This window comes from Cherax quadricarinatus, chromosome 51, assembly GCF_038502225.1.
Source record: "Cherax quadricarinatus isolate ZL_2023a chromosome 51, ASM3850222v1, whole genome shotgun sequence".
NCBI lineage: Eukaryota > Metazoa > Arthropoda > Malacostraca > Decapoda > Parastacidae > Cherax > Cherax quadricarinatus.
In genome coordinates this window covers 19,495,104-19,509,888 of record NC_091342.1, presented here as the reverse complement: position 1 = coordinate 19,509,888, position 14,785 = coordinate 19,495,104, and positions in this window count along the sequence as shown.

Here is a 14,785-nt window from a genome sequence, read left to right as displayed (position 1 = left end):
TTAAATTTCTTCTAAGATTATGATTTATAGCCATTTGATATACCAGCAGTACCCCCCTTCCCCTCAATGGACATTACTTGGTTCTTATCAGGGGCTCTGGATCAGAGGAATTGGACATGTACTTCCCTTCCTTGGATTGAACCTGAATGCCTCCCATTTCCCTAGGTGCTGTATGACACCTGAAGGTTTAGAACTCCCTTATGAATGTAATAATGTATATACCAGCGATACAAGCAATGTAGCAATAATATGCTTTGAGTATAAATAACAAGTTTTCTTTGGGACTTTTTGTTCAGCCATAGCAAAATGTAGTTCTAATCAAAGCTTATCCTGCCTCTACATTCAGTAATATACTTGATTAAATATTGGTAAGAGTACCAACAATACATTAAGTAAATGAACACATACATAAGTAATAACACATTTTCTGTGGCTACACTTCACTCACCAAGAGATTTATCAAGTCAGTATGAATAATGCATTAACACTGTTAATTCATGCACTGTATTGTTTGCATTGACTTGACAAAGCTCCTGGTTAGCAAAATATAGTCGCAGTAAATGTCTTATTCATTACACGTGGACTTTTTATGCCTTCTTTAGAATTATAAGGAATACTTGCTATGCTGTTGGATTTCTATACATGAGCTACAATGCCAGCTGTTAAATTCTTGTGAATACAGTATCATAATTACAATGCCTACATTTTGGTTGGGTGGGCTCAACTCTTTTTTGTTAAAATTTAAACAACACGCATAATACATACTTGTTGCATGTATTAATTTTCTGTCCGTTAATTTTTACACTGGTTCAGTATCTGAAAATTCAGTTTGGCACTTTATCAAGGTTATAATAATTATCCCCTCAGTGGAGGTTCCTTGATATTGGTGAGAAGCTCTGTCCAAAGAACTGGAGTAGTTTTTACCTTGAACCTGATTCCTTCTCAATTCACAAGCACTGTATGACCCCTGTGGGTTTAGTGCTTCCCTCTAAATACTGTACTTAAAATAATTAATGATTAAAGTTGTAGCACCTATTCTCATCTTTCTGGAATGGCTCAGGTAATGTGCAAAACCCCTTGTGGCATAGCCAGAAACATTCAACTTTTTTTTTTTTTTAACACCAAGGCAGGGTGACCCAAAAAGAAAAAAAAAGCTTTCATCATTCAACAGTTTCACCATCACTCATACATAATCACTGTCTTTGCAGAGGTGCTCAGATATGACAGTTTAGATCTCCCTCTAAACTGCCAATATCCCAAACCCCTCATTTAAAGTGCAGGCATTGTACTTCCCATTTCCAAGACTCAAGTACTAGTCCTAATTCGATGACTACAGAGAGTGAAATTTAAGTGTGTAAGTGTACATCTGCCAATTTTGTGTGAAATTTTTAGTTAAAATTCTTGGAATCTGTGCAATAATACCTAGAGAATGCCTCTTCTGATTGACTTCAAACTTTTTAGTGCTGGTTTATTTTCAGAATGCATACTTTGCCTTGTTAATGGGCTGCCTAAGTCCCAATTTGTCCTTTATTAAATAAATTTTAAAGTTGACTTCCATTCAATAAATCAATAATGACAATTCTAATTGACTTCAATCCATACTTAGAGGTATAATCAATCCAAAATTGATTATACCTCTTAAGTTAAAACTTGCATATGAATTTTTAAATATACAAATACAGTTAATGAAAACTTGGAATAGTCGATAAATGGAGAATGCTGCTTCTCGTTGGATTCAAGCTTTCAATGGTACTATGTATTAGAAGTAGATTTACTATTTCAGTTGGCTTTATCGCCTATAATTTTCTACCTGGCACATACCTGGAGAGGGTTTCGGGGGTCAAGGCCCCCGCAGCCCAGTCTATGACCAGGCCTTGGGGTGAATTAGGGCCTGATGAACCAGGCTGTTACTGCTGGCTGCACGTAAACTGACGTACGAACCACAGCCCGGCTGGTCAGGTACTGACTTTAGGTACCTGTCCAGCTCCTTAAAGACAGTGAGTATGCAGGGAGGCAGTGGAATATTCTTGGGCTACTTATTGTGTTGTCTTAGTGTACTTGTGGCATCCCTGCTTTTCATTGGGGTGGGGGGGGGGTATGTTGCATCTCCTGCCGAGTCTTTTGTTTTCATAGGGAGTGATTTTCATGTGTAGATTTGGGACTAGTCCCTCTAGGGTTTTCCATGTGTATATTATGTAGCTTTCTCACCTGTGTTCCAGGGAGTACAAATTAAGGGACTTCAACATTTCCCAGTAATTTAGGTGCTTTATCTTATTTATACGTGCTGTGAACGTTCTCTGTATATTCTCAAGGTCTGCAGTTTTGCCTGCCTTAAAAGGGGCCTTTAGTGTACAGCAATATTCCAGCTTAGAGAGAACAAGCAATTTGAAGAGTATCATCATAGCCTTGGCATCTCTAGTTTTGAAGGTTCTCATTATCCATCCTATCATTTACTTAGTAGATGTGGTATGCATTGTTGTGATCTTTGAAAGTGAGATTCTCTGACATCACTCCCAGGTCCTTCACATCAGTTCTTCATTGTGTGGTTGGAATTTGTTTTATACTCTGATACAGTTCAATTTCCTTGAGTTAAAAAAAAATTGAAGTATCATACTTATTTTAATGACTTTAAAATGGTTTAAACTTACAACAAACAGCTTTATGACCCTTCTGGCTTAGTGTTTAGATTTTATTATAAAACAAATATTAAATACTAAGCTGAATTTAAAATATTGATTTGTTTTTTAACACTGGCCATCTCCCACCAAGGTAGGGTGACCTGAAAGAGAAACAACTGCCATCATTTACTATCACTGTCTTGCCAGGGGTGCATAAATACTTCAGTTCAGATGCCCCTATAATCTGCAAATATCCTCACCCCTCCTTTGGAATGCAGACACTGTACTACCCACCTCCAGGACTCGAGTACAGCTAACTAGTTTCCCCAAGTCTCTTCACAAAATGTTACCTTGCTCACACTCCAACAGCTCATCAGGTCCCAAAAACTGTTTGTCTCTACTCCTATCCGCAGCGCTGTATAGCCCTTGTGGCTTAGCGCTTCTTTTTGATTATAATAATAATCTACTCCTATCTAATACACACATGCCTGTTGGATGTCCAATCCCCATGCACATGAAACTTACTTTACCCCCTTCCTCCATCTTATCCTAGGATGACCCTTGCCCCACCTTCCTTCCACTACATACTCCATCCTCTCTAAATGTCCAAACTACCTCAACCTCTTCTCAGCCCTCTGGATAAAACTTTTAGTAACCCTGCACCTCCTAATCTCTAAACTTAGTTTTGATTATAATCCAAACTACAAATTTTCTGCGTAAAATTAACACCATACATTTCCCTCAGGCATGACATTTCCACTGCCTCCAACTTCCTCCTAGCTGCAACATTCACAACCCATGCTTCACACCCATATAAGACTGATGGTACCACTGTATTCTCATTCCCCTTTTTGCCTCCATGAATAGCATTTTTTCTTCACAGATGCCTCAGTGCACCACCCATCTTTTTCCCTTCATTAATTCTATGGTTCACCCCTTTTATAAATGCATCCACTGACAAGTTCACTTCCAAATATCTGAATACATTCACCTCTTCCATACTCCCTCCTAATCTGATATCCAATCTTGCATTACCTAATTCATTTGTTACCTTTATCACCTTTCTTTTTGCCATCTTCACTTTTAATTTCCTTTTTTTGCATACCTTTCCAAATTAGTACACCAACCTTTGGAACTTCTCTTCAGAATCTCCCAAAAGGGCAGTGTCATCAGCAAAAAGCAACTGTGACAACTCCCATTTTGTATTAGATTGCACATATTTTAATCCTGCACCTCTCCGCTCCACCCTAACAGTTGGTTTAACATCTTTATTATGCACCCCATACCCATCCTGTGGGCAGTAGTCAAAGGATTACAGAGGTACATGATGGGTCCAGGGACTGGATCACAAAGTTTTAATAGCTGAACAAGTGACAGTGGTTATGAACTACTTACATGTTTATATCCGGTCACAATTGTAATGAGCTATTTATGCAGACGTTCATTTGCTCGCTCTCTCACACACTGAAGGTATGGTACGCCAACACTGATGGAATAACGAATAAGTGGGAGGAGTGGCACGGAAGAATCATAGTGGCACCATAAGACATCATAGCTCTCGCAGAAACTAAGCTCACAGGAATAACAGATGCCATCTTTCCAACTGGATATCAGATTCTGAGGAAAGACAGAGGGGATGGAGGAGTGGCACTGCTCATCAAAAACCAATAGGATTTTGAGGAGTTGGAAAGAGAAGCAAGGGACTACATAAGAATACTTCAGACTGGAGGTCCCAAGGTGTTGATTGCAGTGATGTGTAACCCACCACAGAACAGCAGGAGGCCAAGACAAGAATATGAGAGTAACAGAGCTGTGGTTGATATACTGGCTGAAGTGGCCAGAAGGGCCCATGTGGGTAAGGCAAAGCTACTGGTTGTTGGTGACTTCAATCACAAAGAAATTGACTGGGAAAACCTGGATCCACATGGGGGCCCAGGAATGTGGAGGGCTAAGATGATGGAGCTGTAGTGGAAAACCTTATGCATCAACACTTCAGGGACACTACCAGAGAAAGAGGGAAGAGGATAAACCAGCAAGACTGGACCTTGAGTAGTTCAGATATTGAGGACATCACATATAAAAGGCCGCTCAGAGCTAGTGATCACGTGGACCTGAGGTTTGAATACATAGTAGAGCAACAAGTGGAGAGGGAAGCAGGACAAATTAAGCCATACTATAAAAGAGGTGACTATACAGGCATGAGGAATTTCCTGCACAAGGTTTAGTGGGAAAGAGTATTGGCAGAAAATTCAGTAATTGATATGATGGAATATGTGACATGCAAGGAAGCAGAGGAGAGGTTCATACCTAAGGGCAACGGAAATAACGAGAAGGCCAGGATGAGCCCTAGGTTCACCCAAAGGTGTAGAGAGGCCAAAACCAAGTGTGGTAGAGAATGGATGAAGTATAGAAGGCAAAGGAACCAGGAAAACCAGATTAGTCAAAGAGCCAGAAATGAATATGCAAGCGTGCGTGAGCGTGTTAGGAGTGAATGGAGACGAATGATACTTGGGACCTGACGATCTGTTGGAGTGTGAGCAGGGTAATATTTAGTGAAGGGATTCAGGGAAACCGGTTATTTTCATATAGTCGGACTTGAGTCCTGGAAATGGGAAGTACAATGCCTGCACTTTAAAGGAGGGGTTTGGGATATTGGCAGTTTGGAGGGATATGTTGTGTATCTTTATATGTATATGCTTCTAAACTGTTGTATTCTGAGCACCTCTGCAAAAACAGTGATAATGTGTGAGTGTGGTGAAAGTGTTGAATGATGAAAGTATTTTTTTGGGGGGGATTTTCTTTCTATTTTGGGTCGCCCTGCCTCGGTGGGAGACGGCCGTGTTGAGAGAAAAAAAAAAAAGGAGGAAGGCCCAGTGACAATACAAAAATGACAGCAGTGAAAGCCAAGTCTGACCCAAAGCTGTTGTTCAGTCACATCAAGAGGAAAACATCAATCAAGGACCAGGTAATCATGCTGAGAAAGGAAGGAGGGGAGATCACATGAAACAACCAAGAAGATTGTGAAGAGCTCAACAAGAGATTTAAAGAAGTATTTCCAGGTATACTCCAGTGGAGACAGAGGACTCCAGACAGCTGGAGTGGTGGGGTACACCATGAAGTGCTGGACACATACATACAGCAGAGGAGGAGGTGAAGAGGCTAAGTGAACTAGATATCTCAAAGGTAATGGGGCTGGACAACATCTCTCCTGAGAGAGGAAGCAGAGGCATTCTGTGTACCACTAACAACAATCAACATATCTATCAAAACAGGGCGACTACTTGAGGTATGGAAGACAGCAAATGTAGTTCCAATTTTTAAAAAAGGAGACAGACACGTAGCATTAAACTATAGACCAGTGTCACTGACATGTACAGTATGCAAAGTCATGGAGAAGAGTGGTGGAACTCCTAGAAAGGAATGAGCTTATGACAACCAGCACAGTTTCAGGGAAGGGAAATCCTGCATCACAAACCTACTGGAGTTCTATGACAAGGTGAGAGCAGTAAGGCAAGAGAGAGAGAGGGGTGGGTAGTGTGCATTTTCTTGGACTAAGAAGGCTTTTGATGCAGTTCCTGCCCTGCTGTTTTCTGTAACCTACTGATCGCCCCTCCCCCCTTCTGCTGCCAAATACCCTCGCTTCCTTTCCTACCCTACAGCGCCGTATCCCCTCAAGGAAGGTTCCTTGATGTTGGTGAGGGGCTTTTGATTTAGGGAATTGGATCTGTGCTCCAGTTCCCCGAATTATGCCTGAATACCTTCCGCACCCCCCCAGGCGCTGTATAATCCTCCGGGTTTAGCGCTTCCCCCTTGATTATAATAATAATAGCTGTATAGTCCTTGTGGCTTAGCGCTTCTTTTTGATTATAATAATAATAATAATATAATAATAATAATAATGCAGCGCTGTATAGCCCTTGTGGCTTAGCGCTTCTTTTTGATTATAATAATAATTTTTATACAGTTCCACACAAGAGTTTAGTGGAAAAGCTGGAGGACCAGACAGGTATAACAGGGAAAGCAATGCAATGGATCAGAGAATACCTGCCAGGAAGGCAACAGCGAGTCATGGTATGTGATGAGGTGTCAGAATGGGTGCCCATGACAAGCAGGGTTCCACAGGGGTCAGTCTTAGGATTGGTGCTGTTTCCAGTATGTATGAGTGACATGATGGAATGGTTTGCAGAAGATGTGAAGCTAATGAGGAGAATTCAGTCTGATGAGGATCAGGCAGGATTACAAAGGACCTAAGTAGGTTGCAACCTGGTCCAGCATTTGGCTCCTTGAGTTTAACCCCACCAAGTTTAGTCATGAAAATCTGGAAGGGGAAAGAAAACCACAGACAGAGTACAGTCTAGTGGGCCAAAGACTGCAAACCTCACTCAAGAAAAAGGATCTTGGGGTGAGTAACACCGAGGACAAATGAGGTGCTTATCATTCAAATAACTGCTTCAGCATATGGGCGACTAGCAAACGTAAGAATAGCGTTCCAACACATCAGTAAGGAATCGTTGAGGACTCTGTACACAGTTGGTCAGCCCCTTACTGGAGTATGCAGCTCCAGTTTGGAATCCACACCTGGTCAAGCACATCAAGAAATTAGAAAAACTGCAAAGGTTTTCAGTGAGACTACTCCCAGAGCTAAGGGGCACGTCCTATGAGGAGAGGTTAAGGGAAATCGACCTGACGATGCTCGAGGACAGGAGAGGGGAGGAGGACATGATAACGACATATAAAATACTGAGAGAAATCGACAAGGTGGACAAAGACAGGATGTTCCAGAGATGGGACATAGTAACAAGGGGTCGCAATGGGAAGTCGAAGACTCCTGGAGTTTACCTGGAGAGAGTTCCGGGGGTCAACGCCCCCGCGGCCTGGTCCATGACCAGGCCTCCTGGTGGATCAGAGCCTGATCAACCAGGCTGTTACTGCTGGCTGCATGCAAACCAACGTACGAGCCACAGCCCGGCTGATCAGGGACTGACTTTAGGTGCTTGTCCAGTGCCAGCTTGAAGACTGCCAGGGGTCTGTTGGTAATCCCCCTTATGTATGCTGGAAGGCAGTTGAACAGTCTCGGGCCCCTGACACTTATTGTATGGTCTCTTAACGTGCTAGTGACACCCCTGCTTTTCATTGAGGGGATGTTGCATCGTCTGCCAAGTCTTTTGCTTTTTTAGCGAGTGATTTTCGTGTGCAAGTTCGGTACTAGTCCCTCTAGGATTTTCCAGGTGTATGTAATCATGTATCTCTCCTGCCTGCGTTCCAGGGAATACAGGTTCAGGAACCTCAAGCGCTCCCAGTAATTGAGGTGTTTTATCTCCGTTATGCGTGCCGTGAAGATTCTCTGTACATTTTCTAGGTCAGCAATTTCACCTGCCTTGAAAGGTGCTGTTAGTGTGCAGCAATATTCCAGCCTAGATAGAACAAGTGACCTGAAGAGTGTCATCGTGGGCTTGGCATCCCTCGTTTTGAAGGTTCGCATTATCCATCCTGTCATTTTTCTAGCAGATGCGATCGATACAATGTTATGGTCCTTGAAGGTGAGATCCTCCGACATGATCACTCCCAGGTCTTTGACGTTGGTGTTTCGCTCTATTTTGTGGCCAGAATTTGTTTTGTACTCTGATGAAGATTTAATTTCCTCGTGTTTACCATATCTGAGTAATTGAAATTTCTCATCATTGAACTTCATATTGTTTTCTGCAGCCCACTGAAAGATTTGGTTGATGTCCACCTGGAGCCTTGCAGTGTCTGCAATGGAAGACACTGTCATGCAGATTCAGGTGTCATCTGCAAAGGAAGACACGGTGCTGTGGCTGACATCCTTGTCTATGTCAGATATGAGGATGAGGAACAAGATGGGAGCGAGTACTGTGCCTTGTGGAACAGAGCTTTTCACCGTGGCTGCCTCGGACTTTACTCTGTTGACTACTACTCTCTGTGTTCTGTTAGTGAGGAAATTATAGATCCATCGACCGACTTTTCCTGTTATTCCTTTAGCACGCATTTTGTGCGCTATTACGCCATGGTCACACTTGTCGAAGGCTTTTGCAAAGTCTGTATATATTACATCTGCATTCTTTTTGTGTTCTAGTGCATCTAGGACCTTGTTGTAGTGATCCAATAGTTGGGACAGACAGGAGCGACCTGTTCTAAACCCTTGTTGCCCTGGGTTGTGTAACTGATGGGTTTCTAGATGGGTGGTGATCTTGCTTCTTAGGACCCTTTCAAAGATTTTTATGATATGGGATGTTAGTGCTATCGGTCTGTAGTTCTTTGCTGTTGCTTTACTGCCCCCTTTGTGGAGTGGGGCTATGTCTGTTGTTTTTAGTAACTGTGGGACGACCCCCATGTCCATGCTCCCTCTCCATAGGATGGTAAAGGCTCGTGATAGGGGCTTCTTGCAGTTCTTGATGAACACGGAGTTCCATGAGTCTGGCCCTGGGGCAGAGTGCATGGGTATGTCATTTATCGCCTGTTCGAAGTCATTTGGCATCAGGATAACATCAGATAGGCTTGTGTTAACCAAATTCTGTGGCTCTCATAAAAAATTCATTTTGATCTTCGACTCTCAGTCCGGTTAGTGGCTTGCTAAAAACTGAGTCATATTGGGACTTGAGTAGCTCACTCATTTCCTTGCTGTCATCTGTGTAGGACCCATCTTGTTTAAGTAAGGGCCCAATACTGGACATTGTTCTCGACTTTGATTTGGCATAGGAGAAGAAATACTTTGGGTTTCTTTCGATTTCATTTATGGCTTTTAGTTCTTCCCGCGATTCCTGACTCCTATAAGATTCCTTTAGCTTAAGTTCGATGTTTGCTATTTCTCTGACCAGTGTCTCCCTACGCATTTCAGATAGATTGACCTCTTTTAGCCGCTCTGTTATTCTTTTCCGTCGCCTGTAAAGGGAGCGCCTGTCTCTTTCTATTTTACATCTACTCCTCCTTTTTCTTAGAGGAATAAGTCTTGTGCATGCATCGAGTGCTACCAAGTTAATCTGTTCTAGGCATAAGTTGGGGTCTGTGTTGCTTAGTATATCTTCCCAGCTTATATCGGTTAGGACTTGGTTTACTTTGTTCCACTTTATGTTTTTGTTATTGAAGTTGAATTTGGTGAATGCTCCCTCGTGACTAATCTCATTTTGTCGGTCTGGGGCTCCGAGCATACATGTCTGAACCTCAATTATGTTGTGATCTGAGTATATTGTTTTTGATATGGTGACATTTCTTATCAGATCATCATTGTTAGTGAAGATGAGGTCTAGTGTATTCTCCATTCTAGTAGGCTCTATTATTTGCTGGTTTAAATTGAATTTTGTGCAGAGGTTTAAAAGCTCGTGTGAGTGTGAGTTTTCATCAGAGCTGCCTCCTGGTGTTATTACTGCAACAATATTATTTGCTATATTCCTCCATTTTAGGTGCCTTAAGTTGAAATCCCCCAGGAGCAAGATGTTGGGTGCAGGAGCTGGAAGATTTTCCAGACAGTGGTCAATTTTTAACAGCTGTTCCTGGAATTGCTGGGATGTTGCATCCGGAGGCTTGTAGACTACCACAATGACTAGGTTTTGGTTCTCGATCTTTACTGCTAAAACTTCCACTACATCATTTGAGGCATTAAGCAGTTCTGTGCAAACAAGTGACTCTGCGATGTACAGGCCAACCCTCCCCTTTTGCCTGTTCACTCTCACATCTGTATAGGTTGTAACCTGGGATCCATATTTCGTTGTCCAAGTGATCTTCAGTTGTGAGGAAATGGAATAGTCTGGAGAGTGATGTAGTGGAGGCAGGATCCATACATAGCTTTAAGATGTGGTATGATAAGGCTCATGGAGCAGGGAGTTGGTCTGGTAGCGACCAGTGAAGAGGCGGGGCCAGGAGCTTGGAATCGACCCCTGCAACCTCAACTAGGTGATTACGCGCAGATGAGGATCAGGTAAGCCTATAAGAGGATCTAGACAGGCTGCAAGCCTGGTCCGACAAATGGCTACTGGAGTTAAACTCCAGCAAGTGCATAGTTATGATGCTTGGGGAAGGACAATGGTGACCACAGACGGAGTACAGCTTAAGAGGTCAGAGGCTGCAAAACTCAAGGAAAAGGATCTTGGGGTGAGCATCATACCGCTCACATCAACAAATAACTGCTGCAGCATACGGGCACCTGGCAAACCTGAAAATAGCGTTTCGACATCTGTGTAAAGAGTCATTCACAACACTGTATACCATGTACGTCAGGCTCATATTAGAATGTGAAGCACCAATATGGAATTCACACTTGGTCAAACACGTCAAAAAATTAGAGAAAGTGCGAAGGTTTACAACAAGACTAGTCCCGGAGCTGAGGGGTTTGTCCTACGAAAAGATGTTAAGGAACTCAGCCTGGCAACACTGGAAGACAGGAGGGATAGGGGGAACATTACTTATAAAATACTGAGAGGAATTGACAAGGTGGATAGGGACAGAACATTTTAGATGTGACACAGCAACAAGGGGCCACAACTGGAAGTTGAAAACTCAATGAGTCACAGGGATGTTAGGAAGTACTTCTTCAGTCACAAAGTTGTCAGGAACCGGAACAATCTGGAGAGTGATGTAGTGGAAGCAGGATCCATACATAACTTTAAGAAGAGGTATGATGAAGTTCATGGAGCAGGGAGAGAGTGGACCTAATAGCGACCAGTGAAGAGGCAGGCCCATGAGCTATGAAATGACCCCTGCAACCACAATTAGGTGATTACACCCACACACCCCTGGCAGTTTTCAAGCTGGCACTGGACAAGCACCTAAAGTCGGTTCCTGATCAGCCGGGCTGTGGCTCGTACGTTGGTTTGCGTGCAGCCAGCAGTAACAGCCTGGTTGATCAGGCTCTGATCCACCAGGAGGCCTGGTCACAGACCGGGCCGCGGGGGCGTTGACCCCCGGAACTCTCTCCAGGTAAACTCCATTCCTGCACATAATGAAGCAAGGTGTGACAATTGTCCATCAGGCAAAGTTTACATTTCGTTTGGTTCACATCTTGGGGTGGTGATATAACCTCCCCAAAATATTAGTATCCCAGCCGGAGCCGGGCGGTGGCATTCACTAGCATTCTGTAAATATGTTAAACAACCATGGTGATATACATCCCTGTCTAAGGCCTATTTTTGCTTGAAAATAATCTCCCTCTCCTACATATCCTAACCTGAGCCTCACTGTCCTCATAAAAACTTAACAGCATTCAGTAACTTACCACCTATTCCACACTTGACAGTGCTTTATGACTAGTGGTTTAGCGCTTAGTTTTGATTATAGTTGACAAAACCTACTTCATTCAGTTTGGTAACAGAGCTACAGATGTCCCTCTTAACATAATGATAAACGGATCACCTATCACAAAGCTAACAGAGGGAAAATTCTTAGGAATCCACCTTGATAATAGACTCAAATTTCATACACATATACAACAAATTTCTAAGAAAATTTCCAAGACTGTAGGCATACTATCGAAGATACGGTACTATGTTCCACAGTCAGCCCTCCTGGCCCTATATCACTCTCTTATTTACCCCTATCTCACCTATGGAATTTGTGCATGGGGCTCAACAACAGTTAACCATCTCAGACCACTAATTACCCAACAAAAGGCTGCAGTTAGAATGATAACAAATTCTCACTACAGGCAGCACACTCCACCAATATTCAATACACTAAACCTACTCACCATACAAAACATCCATACTTATTACTGCACCTATTACATACATAGAACACTTAACTCTGATATTAACCCTCCCCTCAAACATCTCCTTGCCAACCTCAACAGAACACATGACCATAACACAAGGCACAGATCACTCTTTGATGTTCCTCGTGTTCATCTCACACTATGCAAAAACTCAATGCACATAAAAGGCCCTAAAATCTGGAATTCATTACCTGTAAATATAAAAGAAACACTTCCTGTTTATAAATTCAAGTCTCTACTCAAAGATCACTTACTCACCCAAAACCAAATAAATACTGAATAACTGAACCTTATAAATTGTATATCTTAAATGTTTCTCACAATTATATCACATAAATGTTAAACCTAAAACCCAATCTAACTTTATTATTTTTTAAATACACTAGCTAACAGAATCCTTCATATGACCTGTCTTTGTAATACTCACTTGTGCTTTATAGTAATCTGTTTACATTAATGTTTTATCACTGACTTCATCATTGCTTAATTAATCTTAAGTTAATTTTAAGCCAGCCCGTAATGCTATGCATAGTATAAGTGGCTTTGGCATACTGCTCTTATCTGTATTTTTTTGTACCTCTGTATGTGTGCACAAATTTATAATAAATAAATAAATAAATAAATAAATAGTAATAATCCATACACTTGCAACATCTGCCGCATTGCTCTCCTATACACATCATCATATGCCTTTCCTAAATTCCTGAATGCAACGAAAACTTCCTTACTTCTATCTAAATATTGTTCACTTATATACCTCAGTATAAACACTTGGTATACACATCCCCTACCTTTCCAAAGCCTCCTTGACCTTGTTCATCTGTGATTCTGCTGTCCGTCCTACCCAAAGTTCTTTTACTAACAACAACTACCATACATTTACCTGGTATACTCAACAAGCTTATTCCCCTATCATTTTTACACTGTTCTGTCCCCCTTTCCTTTTTATACAAAGAAACTAAGATGTCCAGTGGCCTTGGTAGGCAATGCACATGCACACTACACACTAAATGTCCGTGGTTGAATCCCCAGCAAGGGCGTGTTTCCTTACACCTGCTGTCCCTGTTCACCTAGCAGTAATTAGGTACCTGGATGTTAGTCGACTGTTGTGGGTTACATCATAAGGGGGACAAGATTAAAGGACCCCAATGGTTATTTTATGGTTATTTGGGGTAGCTAACTGTCTGCGTTAAAAATACAAACAAATCTTATCTTAACTATTAATGCTGTCTGTCACTCCTCTTCCGTCTTTGCCTGGAATATACTTGGAGAGAGTTCTGGGGGTCAACGCCCCCGTGGCCCGGTCTGTGACCAGGCCTCATGGTGGATCAGGGTCTGATCAGCCAGGATGTTACTGCTGGCCGTACGTAATGCAATGTACGAACCACAGCCTGGCTGGTCAGGTACAGACTTTAGGTGCCTGTCCAGTGCCTGTTTGAAGACAGCCAGGGGTCTATTGGTAATCCCCTTGATGTATGCTGGAAGGCAGTTGATCAGTCTTGGGCCCTTGACACTTATTATGTTGTCTCTTATCGTGCTAGTTGCACCCCTTTTTCATTGGGGGGGGGAGATGTTGCACCGTCTGCCGAGTCTTTTGCTTTCGTAAATTTATTGAAAAATGTCAACCTCTCATTAACTATATCCTCATCTGCTATTAATAATTGTCATAATCCTAGCTGCTTTACCCCCTTTCATTTTACCCATTACATTATGCACCACCACTCTCACATCTGGCTATTCCTCACTCCCAGCTCTGTATAACCATTGTCGGTTTATCGCTTTCTTTGATTATAATCTTCCTCACTCCTAAAGGATGTTATATCTTCCTGCTCAACGCCTGAAATCAATGCTTCCTTTGAACATTTAACAGCTCAAAATATTTCTGTCATCTTTTCCACTCCCCATCTAATAACTCTTGATACACATTCCTCGCCTAGCTGCTGGTGAGGGTGGACGTTTGCTACACCTCTGACAGGCGCAAGTGTTAGCCAGGCTGTCACAATGGTGGTTGGGGTGCGCCGCAGAATTAACACTGTTGGCATAGAATTACTGAGAGGTACAATTAATCAAGAATCGGCGTTGACGTTGTTGCCTCTGATTATTCGAGAGACATATGGGATTGAGGATTGTGACCTTTACGGTGTAGCCTTAAATGGAAACTAACGCATGTTCGTGAAACTGCTGTCATCACAGGAGTATGAGGATCTACTCGATCATTATCAGGATGTGGCTATCGCGGTTAATGAGGACATCCTGGTAAAGATGGTCGATGTTTCGAGCCAATTTACGTATGTTAAGTTACGTAATGTGCCTTTCGAGGCGAATGAAGCTGATCTACGTAGTGTGTTTGGGAAGTTTGGAACTGTACACGTAGCTCAACAAGGCAAGTGGACGGCAGGGGCTTATGAGGGTTATCCAGAAGGTAGTTTTAGCCTAAAGATGACTC